A 26,672-nucleotide genomic window follows, 5' to 3' on the forward strand; every position below is an offset into this window, starting at 1 on the left:
TTTATGCCTATTCCCAAGAAAGGTGATCCAACTGAATGTGGAAGTTATAGAACAATATCATGAATATCACACGCAAGCAAAATTTTCCTGAAGATCATTCAAAAACGGCTGCAGCAGTATATTGACAGGGAACTGCCAGAAATTCAGGCCAGTTTCAGAAGAAGACATGGAACCAGGGATATCATTGCTGATGTCAGATGGATCCTGGCTGAAAGCAGAGAATACCAGAAGGATGTTTACCTGTGTTTTATTGACTATGCAAAGGCATTCGACTGTGTGGATCATAACAAACTATGGATAACATTGCGAAGAATGGGAATTCTGGAACACTTAATTGTGCTCATGAGGAACCCTTACATAGATGAAGAGGCAATTGTTCAGACAGAACAAGGGAATACTGATTGGTTTACAGTCAGGAAAGGTGTGCATCAGGGTTGTATTCTTTCACCACACCTATTCAATCTGTATGCTGAACAAATAATCCAAGAAGCTGGACTATATGAAGAAGGACGGGGCATCAGGATTGGAGGAAGACTCATTAACAACCTGCGTTATGCAGATGACACCGCCTTGCTTGCTGGTTGTGAAGAGGACTTGAAGCACTTACTAATGAAGATCAAAGAGCACAGCCTTCAGTATAGATTACACCTCAACATAAAGAAAACAAAAATCCTCACAACTGGATCAATGAGCAACATCACGATAAACGGAGAAAAGATTGAAGTTGTCAAGGATTTCATTTTACTTGGATCCACAATCAACAGCCATGGAAGCAGCAGTCAAGAAATCAAAACACGCATTGCATTGGGTAAATCTGCTGCAAAGGACCTCTTCAAAGTATTAAAGAGCAAAGGTGTCACCCTGAAGACTAAGGTGCGCCTGACCCAAGCCATGGTATTTTCAATCGCATCATACGCATGTGAAAGCTGGACAGTGAATAAGGAAGACTGGAGAAGAGTTGACGCCTTTGAATTGTGGTGTTGGTGAAGAATATTGAATAGACCATGGACTGCCAAAAGAATGAACAAATCTGTCTTGGAAGACGTGTGGCCAGAATGCTCCTTAGAGGCAAGGATGGTGAGACTGTGTCTTACATTCTTTGGACATGTTGTCAGGAGGGATCAGTCCCTGGAGAAGGACATCATGCTTGGCAGAGTACAGGGTCAGCGGAAAAGAGGAAAACCCTCAACGAGGTGGATTGACACAGTGGCTGCAACAATGAGCTCAAGCATAACAACGATTGTAAGGATGGCACAGGACTGGGCAGTGTTTTGTTCTGTTGTGCAAAGGGTTGCTATGGGTCGGAGCCGACTCGATGGCACCTGACAAAAACAACAACGAGGTGTACCAGCACTGTTTCAAGTGCTGGGGGTGGGGTGGTGGATAGTACTGACCAGGTCTTGCCCATATAAAGTGTGTATTTTAGTAGGAGGGATGGATGATGAAGAAGTAAATGGATATATGAGCAAGCAAGAAAGAAAAAAATGAAAGACAGTGATGCTTCACATCTTTGTTCATATATATATATTATATATATATATATAGAAGTACAGCAAGAATAGTTCTTAGAAGTAAGGATGGTAAGACTCACATACTTTGGACATGTAATCAGGAGGGATCAGACCTTCAACAAGGTAGATTGACACAGTGGCTGCAACAATGGGCTCAAGCATAACAATGATCATGAGGATCGTGCAGGACCAGGGAGTTTCATTCTGTTGTACATGGGGTCGCTATGAGTCAGAACTGGCTTGATGGCACCTAACAACAACAAAAATATATTATTCTAAGGTAGCAGAGAGAAGGGACAGGAGAAATAGTTAGTAAAATAGCAAGATTTGATTGGAGAAAGGTTGTGAAGAATGAAGAGGAGTTTTCCCAGGCGAGATAGGTGATATAAAGGAATCCACAGGGTGATATGATAAAGAGGATTTGGTGGTAGTGGTAGATGAAGGCCAACTTTAGCTCTACAGTGAAACCATCTCTGAGGCAGCATCATTTGAGTAGAGACCTATAAGTTGAGGAGTCGGCCAAGGATAATTCAAGAAAGGGTGTTGCATACCATACGATCTAGCAATCCCACTCCTTCGAATATATCCTAGAGAAATAAGAGCCCTCACACCAACAGATATATGCACACCCATGTTCACTGCAGCACTGTTTACAATAGCAAAAAGATGGAAGCAAGCAAGGTGCCCATCAACAGATGAACGGATAAATAAATTATGGCATATTCACAAAATGGAATAACGGACGACTCAATGATTAAGAACAACGATGAATCCATGAAACATCTCATAACATCGAGGAATCTGAAAGGCATTATGCTGAGTAAAATTAGTCAGTTGCAAAAGGACAAATATTGTAGGAGATCACTATTAAAAGAACTAAAGAAATAGTTTAAACAGAGAAGAAAATATTCTTCGGTGGTTATGAGAGTGGAGAGGAAGGGAGGGAGAGGGGTATTCACTAATTAGCTAGTAGACAAGAACTATTTCAGGTGAAGGGAAAGACAACACACAATACAGGAGAGGTCAGCACAACTGGACTAAGCCAAAAGCAAAGAATCTTCCTGAATACAACCAAACACTTCAAAGCCCAGAGTAGCAGGGATGGGGGGCTGGGGACCATGGTTTCAGGGGACATCTAGGTCTATTGGCATAAGAAAATGTATTAAGAAAACACTCTGCATCCCACTTAGGTGGGAGGTGTCTGCCGTCTTAAACACTAGCAAGCGGCCATCTAAGATGCATCAATTGGTCTCAACACACCTGGAGCAAATGCAAAGGAAGAATATCAAAAACATATGGTAAATATGAGCCCAAAAGACAGAAAGGGCCACAGGAACCAAAGACTATATCAGCCTGAGACCAGAAGAACTAGGTGGTGCCCGGATACCATTGATGACTGCCCTGACAGGGAACACAACAGAGAATCCCTGATGGAGCAGGACAGCAGTGGGATGCAGATATCAAATTCTCGTAAAAAGACCAGACTTAATGGTCTGGCTGAAACTGCAGGTACCCCAGAGGTCCCTGGACCCTTTGTAAGCCCCAGACTGGAAGCATTCCCGAAGCCAACGCTTCAAACAAGGATTGGACTGGACTATAAGACAGAAAATGATACTGGTGAGGAGTGAGCTTCTTGGCTCAAGTAGGCATGTGAGACTATGTGGGCAGCCCCTATCTGGAGGCGAGATGAGAAGGCAGAGGGGGACAGGAGCAGGTTGAATGGACTTGGGGAATACAGGGTGGAGAGGATGCTGTCTCATTGCGGGGAGAGCAGCTAGGGGTACATAGCAAGGTGGGTATAAATTCTTGTATGAGAAACTGATTTGATTCGTAAACTTTCACTTAAAACACAATAAATAGAAAAAAAAGAAAGAAAGAAAGGTGTCCTAGGTAGGGGGCATAGCAAAAGCAAAGGCTCCGAGGCTGGAGAGATCTTGGCATGATGAAGGAACAGGAGTGAGGTCAGCGCCAGTGGAGAATGGTGAATGAGAAGGAGAGATGTGTGGGATGGGGTTATGCATGAACCCATGCAAATGGGAAGAGTCCTAAACTTCATTCTTTTGTTCATTACACTATTTACCCCTTCTATTAGTTCCCTATGAGTCAAAATCGACTCGAAGGCAACGGGCTTGATTTTGTTTTTATTAGTTCCCTAGGGCTGCCATAACAGATGACCACAAACTGGGTGGCTTAACTCAACAGACGTTTTTACTTTCACAGTTGGGGAGGCCAAAAGTCCTGAATCAAGGTGTTGGCTGGGTCATGTTCCCTCCAACATCTTTAAGCAAGAAGGATTTCTTGCCTATTCCAGCTTCTGGTGGCTCCATGGGTTCCTTGGCTTGTACCAGCGTCACCCCAATCTCGCCTCTATCTTCACGTGCCCTTCTTCTCTGCGTGTCTCAGTGTCAAATCTCCCCATCCTTTCTCTTATCAGGGCACCCGTCATTGAGTTTAAGGCCCACCCTAAATCCAGTATGATCTCAGCTCAATATCCTTAACTTGATTACATCTGCAAAGACTCTATTTCCAAATGAGGTCAAATTTACAGGAACCGAAAGTTATGACTTGAGCATATCTTTTTGGGACACATTGTTTAATCCACAACACCCGTCATATGGGCTGAAGAGGTTGTGGTGGTTATGTTGTTATGTGCCATCGAGTAGGCTCCAGCTCATAGCAACCCTATGTACAGCAGAACGAAACACTGCCTGGGCCTGGGCCAGCCTCACAATAGTATGTATGTCTGAGCCCGTTGCAGCCACTGTGTCAATCCACCTTGTTAAGGTCTTCCTCTTTTTCGCTGACCGTTTACTTTACCAAGTGTGATGTTCTTTTCCAGGAATTGGTCCCTCCTGATAATGTAACCAAAGTAAGTTAGACAAAGTCTTGTCATCCTCACTTCTAAGAAGCATTTAGTAGGTACCCTGAAGAATGACAGATGTCGATGAAGCTCACACCAGTAGTGAGTAACAGAACTGTAGTTCACAGGATCCATCCCCTTCACCTAAAATGATACACCCATGACATTAGCTGGTTCCCTTTTTTTTTTTTTTTAAGCCCTGTAGCCTGTTGCTGTTGAGTCACTTCTGGCTCGCAGTGACCATATAGAACAGAGTAGAACTGCCCCATAGGGTTTCCAAGGGTGTAATCTTTACAGGAGCAGATCGCTAGATATTTCTCTCATGGACTGATTGGTGGGTTTGAACCCCAAACTTTCAGTTATCAGTCGAGCACTTAACCACTGTGCCACTAGGGCCCCTTTCCTAAGCCCCAGGTCCATTCAGTTGAAGATGAGGCAAAATTAATGCCCAATATTCAATGTAAGTATCATCACCATGAGTTGGAGCTGATTCAACAGCAGCTAGCAACAACAACAACTTCATGCAAGTTAAAATGAGGCCATGAATGTAGATCTCTTAGCCCAATGCCAGGCATAGTTGATGGATGATCAACAATATGATGCTTTCTCTGCTAGCAGCCCATGACTTTGCATCTTGCAATCTTGGCTGCCGCTGTAGGAAATCTGCCATTCGCAGAGCATCTGGCCACATCACATTCCTTTCCATTTACCCCTTCCTGGTGAAAGCAGCATATGCACTTGATGGAATCCTTACCATGTAGGTAAACACATGGCGCCTTGCCCTGAAAAATAGAGTCTTGTGTGCTCGGCACCATGCTTGCTTGTGTGGTGTTGATGAGACTGCACAGATCTCTTTAAGAATAATTGAGGGGCCTCAAGTTTCTGCTTTGTGTACTTGAAAGCATCCAATCCGTACCCATTTAAACATGGCTAAAATACTGTTTCTCTCTGACAACTGCACAGCCCATAATTAAATGATTTGTATGAGCAGTCTGAATTAAGGGCCCCGTTCATCAATACCTCATGAATTATGTAGGCATATCTTCATTTTTACATTATTTATCTCGGCAGCCAGATGGGTATGTTGGCTGCAATATTCATCAGTAAGAAATCCAAATGCAGCTACGGCACTCTAACATCTGGGCCTGGTCTGATCACCCATGGGCTGGAGTGGATATTTGTGGTTGGGGACGAGGGGACCCTCTGCTCTAGGCAGTTCGACAATGCTGCAAGTTCTGCTGTTTGCCACTTGATTCATCACCTCCTAAGCAGCTCCCATCAGAGCTAAGTAGAAAGCATCTAAGAGCTACCAGAACTTTGGGGAAAGGGACAGGCAATGTTCTTTGAGCAGTGTTGTTGATGCGATATTTTCACAACTCATTCTTTTTTGTTTTTAATGCTAATGTAGAACTTAGAATAATAGTAAATTGGCTAATATTTAGGAAAGGAGCCCCGGCGGTGGCTGCAATGGTTAAGCACCCAACTGCTAACCGACAGGTCAGTGGTTCAAACCCACCAGCAGCTCCACAGAAGAAAAGACCTGGCAACCTGCTCCCATAAAGTTTACAGCCCAGGAAGCCCTATGGGACAGTTCTACTCTGTCCTGTAGCATCGATATGTGTCGGAATTGACTTGACGGCACACAACAGCAACGATATTTAGGAAGGTTGTATAATATAGTGGATAAAAGTCTGGGCCTGGAGGCCAGATGTCCTGGGTTTAAATCCTGGCTCTGCCACAATGTGCAGTTCTCTCATGTTCCCCACCTGGACAATGACCCAGCTACAACAACCAGTGACACGTCCCCAGGAGGGACTGAAGAGGCTCCTCGACAAGCAAATATATACCTTGACTTTGGATGAAAGCATTTTGAAAATGAAACATTTTCCTTTAAAATATTGATACATGAACATGTAATATGATAAAAATAAAGATCACAATACAAAACAGTAACTAAGACATACCCCCACCACTGCCCATCTCCCGAGAGAAATCCTGTCACAGTTCTGTGTGTGGATCCTTCCAGAAGTGCTATGTATAGGCAAACAAATGCAATCTATAGTTCTGTTTTTGTCCTACCCAAAGAGGAACCTATTATATATAACATTTTGCCCTTTTGGTTTTTTTCATCATCGGTCTATCTTGGAGATCACTCCATAGCAGTACCTTCAAATGTTTCTTTTCCACATTTGTGTGGTATTCCGTTTTATAGCCCTCATAATTTCATTTAATTTTCACAAGGCCCCTTTGGGGTGATGCTGGTTGTTCATTGCCTTGGAGTCAGCTCCCACTCGTGGCAAACTTCTGTGCAAGAGAACCAAAAGCCGCCCAGCCCTGTGCCGTCTCTATGATCTTCGATCTGTTTGAGTACTTTGTTGCAGCCGTCTCTTTGAAGGTTTCCCTCCTTTTCCCTGACTCTCTGCTTCACAAACCATGGTGTCATTTTCTAGCCATTGGTCTTTCCTGACGATGTGTCCAAAGTAAGCTAGCTGAAGTCTTGCCACTCTCGCTTGTAAGGGACATTCTCACTGTATTTCTTCTAAGACCGATTCGTTCATTCTTTAGGCAGCCAACAGTATATTCAATATTCTTTGCCAACACCATAGTTTAAAGGCATCACTTCTTCTTCTGTCTTCCTTTTTCATTGTCCAACATTTCTGTGCATGTGAGGTGATTGAAAAGGCCGTGGCTTAGGTCGGAGGTACCTTAGTTGTCAGAATGACATCTTTGCTTATTAAAACTTTACAGAGGTCTCGTGCCACTGGTTTGCCCAATGTGATCTATCATTTGATTTCTTGCCTGCTGCTTCCGTGTTCTCACTTAGCCCCCCAGTTTTCCTAAGTTCTCCAGGTCTCAGCTTTGCGGACCTGGGTGTCCTACACGAAGTAGCTTCCACTGTTTCCAAGCCCTCCTCCCTTGCCCAGCACAGAGCATCATCCAGCCATAACTCACAGACAAAATGGGGAACTGGAAGGTCCCACCTTGGCCCTTGGATAAAGACATGTAAGGTGTGCACTTAGCTATTTGGGAGAGGTGGGAATTTGCCTCAAAGTCAACAATTAAAATTCAGAGTGGTCATCAGTTCTTCCAAAACTCCACAGCCAGGGTATGTTTTCCTCCCTTTCATTTGGAAATGAACCAGAAATGTTGCAAATCTATCGTTTTTAAACCATTTTATGGGGCCCTGTATTCTCTTCAAGCTCCAAGTTGTACATGGTTGCATCCTTTTTCCAGCAGTACTCCTCATTTGATTTATCAGAGATGATACTTGGTAATTCAGTTTGATATTGTTCCCCATATCAAATGATAAACACTTGAGGGAAACCAGGAAATCTATTTTTTATATTAAATAACAAGAGTGGCCCTTTCATTATCCTTGCAGAATTGCAAATCAGCCTTGCTCTCTCAGCAAAGAGAAAACGACTAAGATTTGTTCTGTGTCGACTCCTACATAATTATGTTATTCAGTGTTAAATATAATAGGACTTTGTTTTACAGAACCAGGAGGGGGCAGTCAATTCCCTTTTACACTGTTATTAAAAATGGATGCCTGGTTTCCTGTATAGCAGCATCTCACCTGTTTTCTCTAGAACTTGACCAGTTTGCTGTTTTTTTTTTTTTTTTCCCCTTGTTTTCCTCCACGAAGGGAATTTTTGAGCTTCACTGTGGCTCTGGTTTTGTGTAATCCTATTAGGTTTTAGTGATTGTTCTTTTAAATTACTACCTGTAAACGGACAAAAGCAAATGTTAAGCAATTGCGCACACACACACACACACACAGTATTTTTTTCAAATGTGGAAAATGAGATGAAAACGTGACTTGTCTTAAGTGGGCGAAGGCTGGAGTGCTACCAGATGAAGTCAAATTCAAGTGCAGTGCTTTGCTGTGTTCAGGCTCTGGCGTGACGGGAGGCATGGAGATACGCCTTTACCATAAACCACCTCTCTTCCGTGGAATATTCCATCGCCTCAGCAAGTGCCCTGCTTTCAAACACGTGCCCCCCAGAGAAGACGTTCAGCCATGAGTCCTTGGACTGGAGCCCTCGGCTTGCAGCCACACTTCCCTTTTCTCCAGCTGCTGAGCTGCGTCCTTAAACTTACATGTTTGAATGCCATTAACTTTTGTAATTGCTGTGTTTGCTATCACGGTACCTAATATATCCAAGTAGCTTTAAGGAACACCATGTTTTCTCTGTGGGATGACTTGGGGGTGGCTTGGGAATTATTACTGGGTGTGCTATAAATGGCTGGGAAGTCGGGGGAGAATTCTTCCAGGACACAGCTAATGCCTTCTAATGGCACAGAGATTCGCAGTCAAGGCAGACTCAGGGAGCTATCTACATACAGTGAGAACTTGCTGTGACTGCCAAGTATTTGGGCTGAATAAAAAATGTGTGTATGTGTGTGTGTATGTGTGTATATGGATTGATATGTGTGTGTACGTGTGTGTGTGTGTGTGTGTGTGTGTGTGTAGTTATATGCGACCCTATAGGACAGAGTAGAGCTACCCCATAGGGTTTCCTAGGCTGTAAATCTTTACTGAAGCAGATCACTAAGTCTTTTTTTTCAGTGAAGTTGCTGGTGGGTTTGAACTGCCAACCTTCAGGTTAGCAGCTGAGTCACCAGGGCTACTTCATGTGTATATGTATGTATAGACAGAGCCTTGGTGGCACAGTGGTTAAGAGCTATGGCTGCTAACCAAAAGGTTGGCAGTTTGAATCCACCAGCCTCTCCTTGGAAACCCTACGGGGCAGTTCTGCTCTGTCCTATAGGTTTGCTATGAGTTGGAATCGACTCGACAGCAACGGGGCAGAGGGAAGGATATATACATGCATATACAAATATATACATTGAATTGTGACCCCCCCACCCAAATATGTGTTAGACTCCTAACCCTTGTGCCTGTGGATGTAATGCATTTGGGAATAGCGTTTTCTTTGTTATGTTAATGAGACCACATCAGTGTAGGTTTTGTTTTAAGCCTAATAACTTTTGAGATCTAAGAAGAGCAGATTAGGCACAGAGGCAAGAAAGCACAAATCAGGGAAACATGACTGCTACCTGGAGGTCACCAAGGAACCCAGGCTGCTAGGAGAGATACAGACCTTCCCTGAGCTAATGGAGAGAGCCCTCCCCTGGACTTGGCACTCTGAATTGGGACTTCTAGAATTCTGAACTGTGAGAAAATAAAGTTCTGTTCCTTAAAGCCATCCACTTGTGGTATTTCTGTTACAGTAGCACTAGGAAACGAAATATATATATGTATATTCTTAAATATATACATTTATTAAATATGTAAAGTACATATCGATATATATTTGTCCTTACAAAGCACAATTCCACAGAAAGAAGAGCTCAGACCCATTTTCCTGCAATTCCAAAGATCTCAACTGCAGATGGGACATTTCTGGACATTTCTAAAGGATATTTTCTTAAGGATCCAAGTCCTCATTAGTCTTTATTTTACAGTTGTTGCTTTTATTCATTTTCCCCCTGCTTCCACCTACACCAGATGAAGCATAAGGCAAAAATTAGATTATACACAAATTGTACACTGATTTATTAGCCTGAGCCGGGACTTTAATGAGGGAAAAGGAAACAGCACAAATGGTCTTGGGGGATGTGTTGGAGAGAAATTCTGTGGCTCTACTGAGTTTCAATATTAATTTGGGATGGGGGCTGTTCTACCACCTCCATTCTCAAGGTCAAAATGAGGACTCTGTCCCTGTCTAGATAGATGCCCCAGGTGTGCCTACCAGATAGGTTGACATGTCCAGTAGTCCTCACATTACCTTGCTGAGTTCAGTAGAGTGCATACCTTTTTTGCTTTTACAGGCATCCAGTCATTACTGGTTTCCATTGTATTTTAGTTTGTTTCTCTGTTCCTCATCATGTGACACGTTAGCATGATTATACTTACGTTTTTGTTAGTTACCGTTGAGTCTGCTTCAATTCATGGCAACCCCATGTTAAGCAGAATGGAACATTTCCCAGTCTTGTACCATCTTCATGATCATTGGTATGCTTGAGTACATTGTTTTGGCTATTGTGCTGTGTGCCTTCCAACCCAGAGGGCTTATCTCCCAGCACTATATCGGACCATTTTCAGTTGTGATCCATTAGGTTTTCCATGGCAAATTTTTGGAAGTAGATCTCCAGGCCTGTTATGGATTGAATTGTGTCTCCCCCCTCCCCACCCCCCACTAAAATGTGTATCACTTGGCTAGGCTATGATTCCCAGTATTGTGTGATTGTCCAGATTTTCTCATCTGTTGTGATTTTCTTATGTGCTGTAAATCCTACCCCTATGATGTTAATAAGGTGGGATTAGTGGCAGTTGTGCTAATGAGGCAGGACTTAATCTGTAAGATTAGGTTGTGTCTTAAATCAGTATCTTTTGAGACATAAAAGAGAGAAGCCAGCAGAGAGACATGAGGACCTCGTACCACCAAGAAACAAAAGCCAGGAGAATAGAGCACGCTTTGGACCCAGGGTCCCTGCATTGGGAAATTCCTGGTCCAGAGGAAGACTGATGACAAGGACCTTCCCCCAGAGCTGACAGAGAGAGAAAACATTCCCCTGGAGCTGGCACCCTGAATTCGGACTTCTAGCCTCCTAGACTGTGAGAGAATAAATTACTCTTTGTTAAAGCCACACACTTGTGGCATTTCTGTTATAGCAGCACTAGATAACTAAGGCAAGGTCTCTCTTCCTTGTCTGTCTTAGTCTGGAAGCTCTGCTGAAACCTGTCCAATGAAGGTGACCCTGCTGGTATTTGAAATGCCAGTGGCATAGCTTCCAGCATCACAGCAGCATACGAACCACCACAGTATGACAAACTGACAGATGGGTGGTGGAATTATACTTTTAGTATAGTATTTACCTGATTCCATTTTGGAATCATACAGCCAATTTTGGAATTCCACTTATACCACTTATGCACTTAGAGATGGAAGGAAAGTTCTATAGATCCATTAGCTTCCTCATCTGTAAAATAGGGAGATAACAATAGTTCCATCCTCATAGATTTCTTGTGGAAATGAAAGGAAATACTGCATTCAAGTTCTTAGCACAGGGCCGACCAAGTAACGAGCACCTAATAAATGCCTAACGTTTTATTACTTAATATTTTTTTACTACTGTTCTTACGTCCTTTTATTATGCTTGTTGGCAAAACATTTCAGGCAGCACTACTTCTTACAGCCACTGTATCTTCTTAAGGGAAGATTCCGCAAGACTGCGATGGTGTAGTATTTATGCCTTTAAGCAATTTTCAGCTTGGGGAAATGCAAGGTTTACTCATCAAATAGCTAAAAACATAACTTGAACAAATTTCTCTCTTGTGTAAACAGTTAAAACCCAATGTCTTCTCCTTTGTCTCTCTTTCCGGAGGAGGCAAGATTCCTTGAGCCCAACTGTATTTTGAATGTTTCATAACCTTGAAAATTGTTCATCTCTTTGAGGTAATCCCTTTTATTACATAATATAAAGGGAAGATAAAGTTGTTAATTCTGGAAGCATCTGAAGTGGTGACATGCAGCTAACAGCTCATTATCCCTCGCACAAAGCACGGTTACTCACTATAGGGAAACGCTGTTTTCACACACTGCCTTATATTTGAGCTTCCCCGTGCTGGCTAATGTCAGATATTGATTCTGAATAATTCAGATAGCAATAAAATTGGGTTTCCATGACAGTCAATCAGAGGCATTTTATATTTAATGCTCAGTGGAAGAAACACAGTGTCTTCTTACCTTCTGAATTCCGAAGTCATTAAAGTAATTGTAGGTCATTAAGCTAAATTTCTCTGCATAATAGGGACAGTTAATCTAATTCATGTCCCATTCAAAACAGTTGAGAAGAACTGATGAATTTTTAGTTAATATGTGTATTATTAATGTATATCTATACATACATACATACGCACACGCTCACTCTTAGTCAAAACAGTATCATTTTACTAGTATTTATTTCATTTTACACAATTAACATATCATAGGAGGATAACTTTAAATAATCCCTTCGATCATGTTTTTCATATATTCCCAGTGGCCTCAAATATGAGTAGCTCCTGTTGAAATGGAAATAGGAAACTAAGGAGTTTAGTTTTTTATATGATTATTCTGATCTCTTTTGTTCTCTGCCATGGTTGCACAACAGAATTGCAGGGGAGATTTTATAGAGGTAGATATAGGTATCAGTTGCTAGGCCCCACTGATTCTGATTTAATTGCTTTAAGATCAGGGCCTGAACATCAGGGTTTTTGAAAATCCCCCCAATTGATTCTAATATAAAACCTGGAGTGAGAATTATGATGGATCCAATTCACTCATTCATTCATTCCATCATTTATTTGGAAATTGCTTATCAAATACTACTGTGTTCTACTTAATCTTATATGTGTTCTGGGGGCTAAGAAGATAAGCAAGAAAGTCCAGGAGCCATCAAACTAATCCAATAGTTCTAAAATGTCAGTCAAGAACAGGAGCAAAGAAAATGTCCATATATGGCCACCTGGAGAGTTTAATATGTCTGCCTTTAGGAATATTATCAAAACCCTAGAGGGGAATAGGATCCTAAAGGGTTCTTGGATGTTCGTAGAACTTACTTCATTCTGTTCTAATATAAGGCCTGCTAAGCCTTAATATTATGATCCTAGATATTTAACTTTTGCAAGGTGGGATTACATGTGAAGGTACGATCATACGTGACTGGGAAGCTGAGTTTTAAAGTCATCGTCAGCATTAACTTAAGGAAAGGTTGTCTTTGGCTTTGTGATGAAAGCAGTGATACTTGTCATGGTAAGCTTCGAAGTGCTTGTGGGACTTGAAAAAATGTGGGTTGAGATAAAGCTGATTTATTGTTGATTTTGTTTTTGTTGTTGGTTTGTAACTTTGGAGAGAACCCATCTGTTACAGAACGGAACTGCTCCATAGGGTTTCCTTGGCTGTAATCTTTACGGAAGCAGACTACCAAACCTGTTTTTCTTCTGTGGTGTCACTAGGTGGGTTTGAACCTCCAACCTTTTGGTTACCAGCCAAGTGCATACAGTTTGCGCCACCCAGGGACCTTGAGATAAAGCTGATTTGAAGAAAAACTTGTTCATGATGGGTCTTCCTGAAGCTTGAAGAGAATGTCTCACTCTAAGAAGAAGGAAAGTCATATAAAATTCTCAGGTCCTTATGTTAACCTGTGCTTCATTTTCTTCCAAGAAAGAATTATATAGGCTTGGAAATAATCGCCGAGATAATCTTGATGATCTTTAGATATTTCTGTGTCATTTGTTAAGAAGACATTTCTCCACCTCTGCAATCCCCTCTTCCTTTGACTTAAAGGAGTTGCTTCCCTAAGAGATGACTAAAATAATTATAACTCTTTTCCATCTGGAGAGGAGGAAGGGACACGGAACAAAGCCTGAAAAAAATAGAAAGAGTTCATGTAGGGAGACTGTGGAATTGTTCACCAGTGCAAAGAACTATAAGGATTACCTGTTGATTACCCATTGCCATCGAGTCAATTCTGACTCATAGCGACCCTATAGGACAGAGTAGAACTTCCCCATGGAGTTTTCAAGGAACACCTGGTGGATTAGAACTGCCAACCGTGTGGTTAGCAGCTGTAGCACTTAACCACTACGCCACCAGAGTTTCCAAAATATAAGGATGGAGGGTAGCAATGAATGATGAGAATCCCTGTGTTGATTTTATAATGTGGTTTATACTATATTGCAAAAATGATGAAGCACTGTACTACTACTAACTGAAAGCTAGCAGTTCAGGCTCACCCAAAGGTGCCTCGGAAGTGAGGCCTGGTGATCTACTTCCAAAAGGTCACAGCCTTGAAAACAATATAGAGCAGTTCTCCTCTGCACAGATGGGGGTGCCATGAGTCAGAATTGACTCAACGGCAACCAACAACAACAACAAGCTGTAAGTATACGGAGTCCATGTATACAGTCCTGAGAAATGGGCTGGATTCAGGAATGATAGTGATATAATTAGTTAAGGAGGAAACTGATCATTTTGTGGCAAATATTCAATATTGATTAAGTGAGAACTCTTACATGAAATCCCACCCTTCTGGATCCGTAAACCATTTTCAGGATCATAAGTAGAGACAACAAACCAAACTGACCAATGAGTAGATTTCAGAATGTTAGGGATGGAAAATAACCTACATGTCATTCATTAGGAGTTTCTCAAACCTAGTTAGGGAACAGAACCATATCTTGTTGTCATTAGCTGCTGTTGAATAGATCCCCAACTCATGGTGACCCCGTGCATTCTGATCCATCTCCATGGTCAGAATTTGAACCGTAAGTAAAAAACAAAACAAAAACACCCTACTGCCACCAAGTCAATTCCAACTGACAGCGACCCTGTAGGAGGGAGTAGAACTGCCACATAGGGTTTCCAAGGAGCCGCTGGTGAATTCAAACTGCTGACCTTTTGGTTAGCAGCCAGGCTCTTAACCACTGCACCACCAGGGCTTATTAAAGATTCCCGGACCCCAGCCCACCTTCCTGAATCGGAGTCCTCAAGCATGTTTGATCAAATGTTTTGATCAAAGATTCTAGAAAAGAATCCTGATCAAAACGGGAGGAATGAGGAACAGAAATTCAAATTCTAAATGACATCTAGACCTTCTGGAGCCATTGAGGCTGGATAAGCCCCTGAAACTATTGCCCTGAGATAATTTTTAAACTTTTACCTTAAGCCAAAACTATCCCCTGAAGCCTTCTCTGAACAAAAAAAAATAGGTTATTTTAATTTGTAAAGTATGTCTAAGTTGAACATTGCGTATTACCAAAGAATTATCTATGTGAGATCAAATTGACAGCAGTAACTCAAAAGGTTGAATGGGAAGCTTAGAAGGCAGTGAGTTTAAGATAATGATGGTGGAATAGTGGGCAAAAGGATAGAAAGACTGGTAACACAAACTGAAGAATGTAATCAGCATCCCTGAATTGTGTAGGTAAAAATTGTTGAGATGGTGTATACTTTTACCAAAATAAAAATAAATAAACTGGTTGCATCCCTCTGGGGTAACTGAGGGTGAGTTCTTAAGGGCTGCTTGGGATGGTTAAAGCGAAAGGGGGCAAACCTACAGGGAAGAAACAAATGTTGGCTTATTAAAGATCCAAGATTTAAATGCTCAAGTCTGGCGGGAAATGGTATGATAAAGATCAGGAAATAGATTCAGAATAATTAAGAAGGATCTGGGACTATTGCCACAAGGGCAGACTGTTACTGCCCAGTCACGTTGGTGGAATGTTGACATGCAGTACATGACTGCATCAGGTGAACATTAAAAATGGGACCAGTCACCCAACATCTTGTCTGTAGCAGGAGACTGCTCCCACTCCGTCCTCTGGGCTTACCATTTCACCATACTCCTGAAAACTTCTAGCTGCCAGTGTCTGCATCTCTATGCAGGCATTTCCCAGAATTATGAGAAGCTGTTATCCCCAGGCACTAGGAGTCTAGAATTATGCAGGAATTAACACTCCAGGGAGCAGCCCTTGACCAATGACTCTTGAGAGTTGGTGCATAAATATGCCAGGTCTCTTGCCCCTTGGGTGGCATAATGCTGAACCATGTATTTCACACATTTCCGTGAGTTTCTCCACATGTGTAGCTGGCTTCTCATTGCACCCTTTCTCAGATGCCGTTCTTCCCCTGGTCCACTTTCTCCGTTTTCCTACTGGTATTCCCTGTAATTCCAAAGTATACAAATTGCACTCAAATCCTCTCGTTGTCTTTTTTTTTTTTAAAGAAATCCAAACAAAAACAGCATCTTTTTTCTTTTTTATTATGGCAAAAATATATATAACAAGACCTTTACAAATGAAGTATCTTACGTGTTCCTGTATTTTCTCCCACAGTCATTACAAATCTAAATTATAGGAGTAATGTTTGAGGTTAGCTGAGCCCTGGTGGCGCCAGTGTTAAGCACTCAGCTGTTAACCAACAGGGTGGCAGTTTGAATCTACAAGCCGTTCCTTGGAAACTCTGTGGAGCAGTTCTACTCTATCCTATAGGGTCGCCATGAGTTGGAATTGACTCAACGGCAACAGGTTTGGTTATTTTTTATTTTTATTTTTTGAGGCTACTAAAAAGTAATTTGGGTCAAAAGAGAAGGTTTTTGCTTTTTTTTTTTTTTTTTGGTCAATATTACCTCAGCTTTCTAAATATTCTCTATTTTTGTTGTTGTTGAAAATATACATAGCAACACATACACCAGCTCAACAATTTCTACAGGTATAATTCAGTGACATTGATTACGTTCCTTGAGTTGTGCCACATTTTGATATTCTTCTCTAAATTGTTCCTTCCCAATTAACAGAAACTCACTGGCCCCTAAGCTTCCTATCTAACCTTTTGAATTGCTATCAGTTTGATCCCATGTATATAGTTTTTTTTTACATACTTACATGAAAGTTTACAGAACAAACCGTACACACATTGTTCTATGCTTAACAACCCCATGACATGTCAACATTTTCCCTTCTCAACCCTGGGCTCCCTATTATCAGCTGTCCTGTTCCTTCCTGCTTTCCAGTCCCTGCCCCAGGGCTGGTGCACACCTTTACTCTTGTTTTGTTTTATGGGCCTGTTCAATCTTTAGCTGAAGGGTGAACCTCAGGAGTGACTTCATTACTGAGCTGAAAGGGTGTCCAGGGCCATACTCTCAGGGTTTCGCCGGTCTCTGTGAGGCCAGCAAGTCTGGTCTGTCTTTTTGAGTTAGAATTTTCTTCTACATTTTTATCCATATCTGTCCAGGACCCTGTCAGAGCAGTCAGTGGTGGTAGCCGGGCAACATCTAGTTATACTGGACTCAGTCTGGTGGAGGCCGTGGTAGATGTGCTCCGTTAGTCCTTTGGACTAATCTTTCCCTTGTATCTTTAGTTTTCTTCATTCTTCCTTGCTCCTGAAGGGGTGAGACCAGTGGAGTATCCTAGATGGCCGCTCACAGGCTTTTAAGACCCCAGACGCTACCCACCGAAGTAAAATGTAGAACATATTCTTTATAAACTATGTTATGCCATTTGAGCTAGATATTCCCCAAGATCTTGGTCCCCCCAGCCCTCAGCCCAGCACTTCGATCCCTCAGGGAGTTTGGATGTGTCAATGGAGCTGCCGTGACCTTGCCTTATACAGGTTGTGTTGGCTTCCCCAGTATTGTGTACTGTCTTACCCTTCACAAAAGCTTCCACCTATCTATTGTCTATTAAGTGTTTTTCCATCCCCACTCCTCCCCTCCCTTGTAACCACCAAAGACTGTTTTTATATGTAAAACCTTTCATGAGTGTTTACAGTAGTGATCTCATACAATATTTGTCCTTTTGACTTATTTCAGTCATCATAATGCCCTCCAGATTTATCCATGTTATGAGATGCTTCACAGGTTCCTCATTGTTCTTTACCATTGCATAATACTGCACTGTGTGTATGTACCACAGTTCATCCACTCATCTGTTGATGGGCATCTAGGTTGTTTCCATCTTTTTGCTGTTGTGAACAATGCTACCCTGAACATGGATGTGCATATGTCTATTCGTATGATGACTCTTATTTCTTTAGGATATATTCCCAGGAGTGGGATTGCTGGATCATATGGTATTTCTATTTCTAGCTTTCTAAGGGAGCGCCATATTGTTTTCTAAAATGGTTGTATCATTTTGCATTCCCATCAGCAATGCATAAGAGTTCTGATCTCCCTGCAGCCTCTCCAACATTTGTTATTTCCTGTTTTATTGATTCATGCCAGTAATGCTGGGGTAAGAGGGTATCTCATTGTTGTTTTGATTTGCATTTCTCTAACAGCTAGAGATCGTAAGCATTTCCTAGTGTGTCTGTTGGCCACTTGAATGTCTTCGTAGGTAAAGTGTCTGTTCATTTCCTTTGCCCATTTTTGAACTGAATTATTTGTCTTTTTGTTGTAGAGGTGTTGGTTTCTCTTAGATTTTAGAGATTAGACCTTTGTCTGATTTGTAATAGCCAATTTTTTTTTTTTTTCCCCAGTCTGTAGGTTCTCTTTTCACTCTATTGGTAAAGTCTTTTGATGAGCATAAGTATGTAATTTTTAGAAGATCCCAGTTATCTAGTTTATCCCCTGGAGCTTATGTGTTGTTAGTTGTGGTTTGTATCCTATTAATGCCAGGTATTAGGGCCTTTATCATTGATCCTATGTTTTGTTCTATGAACTTGATGGCTTTTAGCTTTGTATTTAGGTCTTTGATCCATTTTGAGTTAGTTTTTGTATATGATGTGAGGTGTGGGTCTAGTTTCATTTTTTTTGCAGATGGACATCCAGTTTTGCCAACACCATTTGTTGAAAAGACTGTCTTTTCCCCATTTGATGGACTTTGGGCCCTTGTCAAAGATCAAGTGGCTTGGATGGATTTAGCTCTGGGTTCTCAGTTCTGTTCCATTGGTCAATGTATCTGTTGTCGTACGAGTACCAGGCTGTTTCGTCTACCATTGCTGTATAGTAGATTCTGAGGTCAGGTAGTGCGAGTTCTCCTTCTTTATTCTTCTTTAGATAGTTATTTATAAGAGCATAATGCTCGACTTAGACGTTCTTTATTAATTAAGCTAACCTGTTTAAAGAAGACTCCAGGTGATATTTTTGGTTTAAAGTTTAAAGATTACCTCAGGGCAATAGTTTGGGGGCTTCATCCATCCTCAGTGGATCTAAAACATCTGGAATCCATGAGAATTTGAGATTCTGTTTCTCATTTTCCCCTCTTTTGATCAGGATTCTTCAACAGCATCTTTAATCAAAATGGTAGCCAGGCACCATCCAGATCTGGTCTCACAGAAGAGGAAACATTTGTTCATGGAACCAATTAGCTACACATTCCATTTCCTCCTGCTATTCCTGGCTCTCTTTCTTCCTTTATTTCTCCAGGTGAACAGAGACCAAAAGGGAAGTTAAAAAAAAAATCCAAGAAAATCTCAGGGAACCTGATTGTAAGAATCCAAGCTAAGGCTTAAGAGGCCTACTTCTCATTTCTCCTCTCCTCCCCTCCTCCCTTGTGCATTCCTTTGCTTTGCTTCTTCTGCATGGTCTTTGTTCTCTACTCTCTGATTCATTCTTCTCTCTGAAGACTGCCTTCCCTGCTTACTCATAGTTTTGCTCTTCTGCAACCCCAGCTGGCATATCACTGATGCCAGATCTGGTCTAGAATGCACAGTGAAGTTCCAGCTCCAGCCTGCACTGTCTCTGAGCCCCAGGCATTGGTTCAAGTTCTCTGGAGAAGGAAGCTTGATTGACTCAGCATTGACAAGAAATGAGATGCCCCTGGGCAGGTTATCTCCCAAGCCCTGTGAGCTATACCCTGGGAGGTAGAAGAGGAGAAGGAGATCACCTGGTACATTGAACTACCTCTTCCAGGCATGGACTTCTAAGCTAGAAAAGAGGTTTAGTGTGGCAGGAGTCTTGGTCTTCTAGTGCTGCTATAACAGAAATAACACAAGTGGATGGCTTTAACAAAGAGAAATTTATTCTCTCACAGTCTGGTAGGCTACAAATCCAAATTCAGGATGTCAGCTCCAGGGGAAGGCTTTCTCTCTCTGTCAGAGGAAGGTCCTTGTCATTATCTTCTCCTGGTCTAGGAGTTTCTCAAGCACAGGGACCCCAGGCCCAAAGGACTTGCTCTGCTCCCAGCATTGCTTTCTTGGTAGTATGAGGTCCCCATGTCTCTCTGCTCACTTCTCTCTTTAATATTTCAAAAGAGATTTGCTCAAGAGGCAATCCAATTTTGTAGTTTGAGTCCTGTCTCATTAACGTAACTGCTGCTAATCCCATCTCATTAACATCATAGAGGTAGGATTTACAACACAGGAAAATCTCTTCAGATGGCAAAATGGTGGAAGATCGCACAATACTGGAGTCATAGCCTAACCAAATTGATACACATATTTTTGGGGGACACAGTTCAGTCCCTGACAGCAGTCAATTTCTTTTCATCCTGAGTAGGCAAATATTACACTGTGGCATGGCGAATTATGCAATGAGTGGTCCATAGTGCCACCAGCTGTCTGTCAATCTGTCATACTGTGGTGCCTTGTGTGTTACTAGGATGCTGGAAACTATGCCACCGGTATTTCAAATACTGTCAGGATCACCCATGGTGGCCCGGTTTCAGCAGAGCTTCCAGACTAAGACAGACTAGGAAGAAGAACCTGGTGATCAACTTCCCAAAGCCAGCTCATGAAAACCCTGTGGATTACATCGTCCGACTCCCTTGCTTTGGAGACATCACCAACAGGAATCAATATCTGGAGGAGGACATCATGTTTAGTGAAGCAGAGGGACAGCGAGGGCAAGGGAGACGCTCAGTGAGATGGACTGGCGTAATAGCTGCAACGATGGACTCGAACATGCGAGCAATTGTGAGGATGACGCAGGACATGGCAACGTTTCCTACTGTTGTACATACATTTGCCATGAATTGGAGTTGACTTGACAACAGGTGTCTATCTATCTACCTACCTACGTATCTATTTGTCTATCATCTATCTAGTGCATAGTAGGTCTGCAAAGCAGTAACCCTCTGTGTTAATGGAGAGGCTACCGCATTGTAGTGAAGTACAAGGGGAATGCTTAGCATTAATACAGAGTGGTGACATCTTCTGTTGCCTGAAGCACATAAGCCTGCTTTATGTCACCAGTGAACAAGTACATTCTGTAATTGCAGCCATACATGCTGTATATATACATTTTTAAAGAGTAAATAATGAGTTGTTGTGTCTTTTTTTTTTTACCTTGAACAGCCATTATGTAAACCTAAAAAAAAAAAAAAAAACTTAAGTTTGTTGATCCATGTGTTCTATTTCATAACAAATGGTGAAACTACACTTTCTGAATAAAGTAAAAGCTAATTTTGCTTTCCGTTTGTTAAAAGGATGACAAATTATTTATTGGCATGTTTTTAACAAAACAAATATGCAATCTTTATTCAATGATAAGTTGAAATCTGACAGAGCTAGGTTCCAATCCTATTTCTGCAACTTGCTGGTCATGTGATTGGAGGAGACTGCATAAACATGGTTTCTCCATTTCTGCAATCGACAGAAGAGTAGGACCTCACTTCAGGGCTGATGCTCAGTCGCAACCTACGATCTCTGTCTGTTTTGATTGGCGGGTCCATGCTGTACTGGGTACCAGTTGTTAAATAGTTTGCCGAGCATCCTTATCTGTCTCAAAGGGTTGCCATCACTATGAAGTCCATCAGCAAGTGCTCTAGGGTTCCTTTGGACGTAAAAGATGCTGAAAAAGAAATGCGTAGATATAAAAAAAAAGGCAACACGGACATGCATGTAAATATGAAAATGTGAATAATGAGCAAAGCCAGCCCCTTATCTTTTACAAACACTGTTGTCTAGTTTAGGCAAAGTGGATTCCAACTCACGGCGACTATGTGTGTGTCAGAGTCGAACTGCTTTATAGGGCCTTCAGTGGCTAACTTTTCTGAGGTAGATCACCAAGCTCTTCTTCTGAGGCACCTCTGGGTGGACTTGAACCACCAAACTTTTGATTATCAGCAGAGTGGTTTAACTGTATGACCCAAGGACTCTACATATACTATAGAAAGTGCTTTTTAACTACGTGCCTATTAACGGGTGCCAGATCCTAGGCAAGTTCCACTTTTGAAGCTTGGCTTACAACGTGATAGGTACAGAAATCTGACTTAAGCATGCATGTAACCCTCCCAGGTGAGGGAGGTGTTTACCTGGTCTACACAATCCGTGAGTTGCTGCAGTCTGAACTCGTCAGCTGAAAATTCAAAGACTTCATTGTGGGTTTTATAAGGGCAACAGAACAGTTTGTTAAGCCAAGCTAGTAAATATTTTGAAATGAATCACAAACCTTTAATAATTAGAATGTAGGGGTCGACTTGGCAGCAACTGGTTGTTTTTGTTTTGTTGTGTTTTTGCTTTTTAATATAAATAATGGCTAGAAACTGCAGTGGTTGAACACCTGAACTCTGAATTCTGACAGAGTTAGGTTCCAATCCCATTTCTGCAACTTGCTGGTCACGTGGTTGGAGGAGACTGCATAAACGTGGTTTCTCCATTTCTGAAATAGAAGAGTAGAACGTCACTTCAGGCCTGATGTTCAGCCACGAGCCACGGTTAGCACCTGTTTTGATTGGCGGGTCCATGCCGTACTGTGTACCAGTTGTTAAATAGTTTGCCTAGCGTCCTTATCTATCTCAAAGAGTTGCCATGACTACGAAGTCCATTAGCAAGTGTTCAGTTCATAGTTCGCAGTCCATGACACATTTTTAGATTTTAATATATACTTATGTTTCTTCTTGCCATGGTCATTTTAGAAAACTCTCACACTGCATGACTGAATGAGAAGTTCCAATCTTATCACCAGGGTTGCACAGACAGCTTCCAGAATTACTCAGAGTTTAACAGTTTTATTTCATCTCTTTCTGTGCTTTAGATCCTGACCACATCCCCGCAGCTCTGCAATTGTGTGAAGTCTGACCCCTCTGCTCAGCTCTCAATGAATATCTATAAATGCCCTCAGTAGAGCACTGTGAAAGGGAGGTTTTGTATGGATGGGTTTGCTTTGGTCCAGGAGAAAAGAAGAGTATCCTCTGGGCTGAGTTTTGAATGCACGAGATTGCTAATAATTGATCGGCGCTAATTTGCTGAATACTTGCTATTATGTAGCCAAATCCTTCACATAGATTTACTTATTTAATCCCCATGATAAAAATGAAAGTGGAAATAGTGATATCCCCACATTACAGATGAAAGCCTGGGTGTGGAAGGTTCCATTACTTATTGAAATTCATTCTAAGAGTAAGGGCCTCAACCGGGAGTTAAGTACAAGTCAACCAGGAAATTGTGTTCTTTAGTGCTCTGCTAAACTACCTGGGACCATGCCTCCATTAACGCGTGATTCTTGCCTCTGCGATCGTCTCTAGCCTTTCTCTACAAATAATCTTTGCAAGAGAGAAGTTGAATGGGACACTGCATTTCAATTTCTCCCTCTCTCTCTCTCTCCTTTCTCTTCACCCAGCTCGCTTCTTTTACCATTATCCAACCAGGACAAAGCAAGCTGCACTTAAAATATTTCCTACAAGATACAAGTAAAAAAAATAAAACAGGTACAGCAATGCAAAGATGAATAATTTTTCAGTAGTTTCTAATGTCTTGTAAATATTATTAGAAAATGTTTTAAAAATATAATGTGTGATTTATTGCTAGATAATAATGGTTTAATGGAAAGAGTTTGGGTTTGGGAATTAAATGAACCTGGGTTTCTGTCCTAACCTAGCCTCTTAGCGATGTGATATTCTTGGGGATCCTGGTCACTCAATGTTGTAAATTAAAGAAATTGACCATCCTACTGCCACCTAGTCGGCCCTGACTCATAGCGACCCCATAGGACAGAGTAGAGCTGTCCCATAGTGTTTACAATGCTGTCAGTCTTTATGGAAGCAGACTGCCACATCTTTGTCCTGTGGAGTGGTGGGTGAGTTCGAACCACCAAACTTTCAGTTATCAGTGGAGTGCTTAACCGCTGTGCCACCAGGGCTCCTTCACGCACCTATCAGAGCAGATAAAATAGATAATAGGGTCGATTCCAAATGCTGGTGAGGATGCAGAGAAACTGTACGTGTCATACATTGTTGGTGGCGTGTAAAATGGTACATTCCCCTGGGAAAAGAGTTCAGCAGTTTCTTAAATAAACTGAATATACATTTACCATACTACTCGACAGTCACACTTCCTACACTACTAAGCATTTATTCCAGAGAAATGAAAACTTATGCACGCTCCTCCCCCTCTCCAAAAAACAAACAAAAACCTGTACACGGTAGTTCGTAGCAGTTTTATTTATAAGACTCAAAAACTGGAAGCAACAAATACGCCCTTCAATGGAGGAATGGTTAAACGAACTGTGAGGCATTCATACTATGGAATATTACTAGGCAGTGAAAAAAGAATAGACTATTAATGCACACAACAACTTGGATAGATTTCAAGGGCATTATGCTGAATGAAAAAAAAAGCCAACCTCAAAGGTCATATATTGTATGATTTCATTTGTATAACATCCTCAAATAGACAGAATCATAGAGATGGAGTACAGATGGGTGGTTGTTGCCAGGAGTTAGGGATGGTGGGTAAAAGGAGATGAATGCGACTCCCGTTTTTAAAAAGCTCAGATAGCATCTCTTATAAAAACAGTTACTGTGCCATCCCACCCCTAAATATCTCCCTCCAGCCACTACCTCATGTCACAGGCAAAAATGCATCTTCTTCTCGGCACTGTCCACCTCGTGTATATCAAGGCTTGCAAATAGATTTCTAGGAGTTGTCAACCCTCACGCCCCAATATGTCTGAATCTCGATTTATTCTCATCCAGGACCCACTATCCAAAGTCATTTTCTCCACATAAAACTTTCATGGACAATCCATACCTTATAGCTTCACCATCATAAAACTGCTAGAAACCACAATACCCTGTCAACTTCCGTGTGATAAGGATTACCCAGTGTTTCCTAGCCTGCCTTTCGTTTTAAACTACACATACTATGCAAGACTTGGGCTGTGTGACTTGATGGGTTTTCACCAGTAGTGACACTGTTATTTACCGTATTGTTTTTCTGATACATTTTGTTTTGTTTTAGTGGAACTTGGATATCTTATTTTTATCAAGCAGGATTTTTTTTTTTCATTTTACTTATGATATGATTTACGAGCATCTCAGTTAGAAGTAAATACCGTATTTTTACGCAAATAACATGAGGCTTTTGCCTTTGTTTGCTGGCCATACCCTCCACCTGCGAGGTATTTTTGTAAGCACACTATGCTAATTTTTTTTTTTTTACAGCACCGTGTGGAAGAGGATTGGCATGGTGGAGCTTGTGAGGGTGCCTCATAGGGGGCGGGCTTGGCCAGCAAACAAAGGCAGAGGGCGTGCGTCATTTGTGTATAAATACAGTACCATTGTCCTTTCAGTACCACACTGTAGGTAAATAGCAGAAATAACTAGACCCCAGTCTTCCAATTGTGTGAAATCATTTGTTGAGGAAGACTAGAAATATGTTCTTCAGAGTATACAGGACTTGAACTTGGTTTCAATATATCAAGAATTCTCACAGATTATCATCACTTATTGTCATCCTTCTTTCAAAAAGATTTTATTGAGTACATAGTAGATGCTAGGGATTCAGCAGTGAGTAAGACTGATAATGTCCCTTACTTTGTCTAAGGAAGAACAAAGACCTCAGAAAACAACTGAGTGAGATAAATGTTTCCCAGAGGGAAGAATAAAGGATCATGGAGGCGTAGGATAAAGGGAGCTAATCTGGAGATTCATGAGCAGCGTGACATTTTTGTCCCTGGAGGAGTGAAAAGTAATGGAAGCCGACCTTAAAATGAGCACCTGCAGTGATAGTAGTGGTTTAGTAGAAGTAAAAGTCGTGAGATCTGTATATGAGTCTGGCTCTGATATGTGTTAGATCCAAGATCTTATCTGGGCGAGTTGGCCTAAGTCCTTTGAGTCTGAATCCCTCATCAGTACAGTAAGTCAGTGATAGCACTGACCCAATTAGGTGAGAGAATGTTGTCATTTTAAGTCAGCTCTGACTCATGGTGGCCTTAAGTATGATAGAATGAAACGTTGCCTGGTTCTGTGCCATCTTCATGATCATTGGTATGTTTGAGTCCATTGTTGTGGCTCCATCTCATTGAGGGTTCCCCTTGTTTTTGCTGACCCTCTACTTTACCAGTGATAATCTCCTTTTCTAGTGATTGGTCTTCCTGATGACATGTCCAAAGAAAGTGAGCCAAAGTATCACCATCTTTGCTTCTAAGGAACCAGTTGTATTTCTTCTAATACTGATTTGCTGTGTTATTCTGGCAGTCCACGTTATATTCAGTGTTCTTTGCCAAGCCACAATTCTAATGCATCAATTCTCTGAAAGGATGTAAGCGTATATAAAGCACTTTGCATTGAACCTGGTTCAAACTGAGCTCTCAGTAGATGAGAGTTATCTTTATTCTCATAAGTAAGCACTCAATAGATGCTGGTTGTTGTTGTTGCTGCTGCTATTACTGTTACTCCCTCATAACCATCCTGGGAGGTAGTACATGTATTTTCCCCAATTTGCAGATGAGAAAAATGAGGTTCATGGAAGTTTAAATAACCTTCCCATGAGTACACACTCTGTTGGCAGGCAAGCTGATTGCAAAGGTCCTTCTCTCTTCATGCATTGCACAGTTTATTGACCTCATATAAGTTCTCCATCTCCTGGGGTCTC

The sequence above is a fragment of the Loxodonta africana genome, chromosome 12 (assembly GCF_030014295.1).
Source record: "Loxodonta africana isolate mLoxAfr1 chromosome 12, mLoxAfr1.hap2, whole genome shotgun sequence".
Lineage (NCBI taxonomy): Eukaryota > Metazoa > Chordata > Mammalia > Proboscidea > Elephantidae > Loxodonta > Loxodonta africana.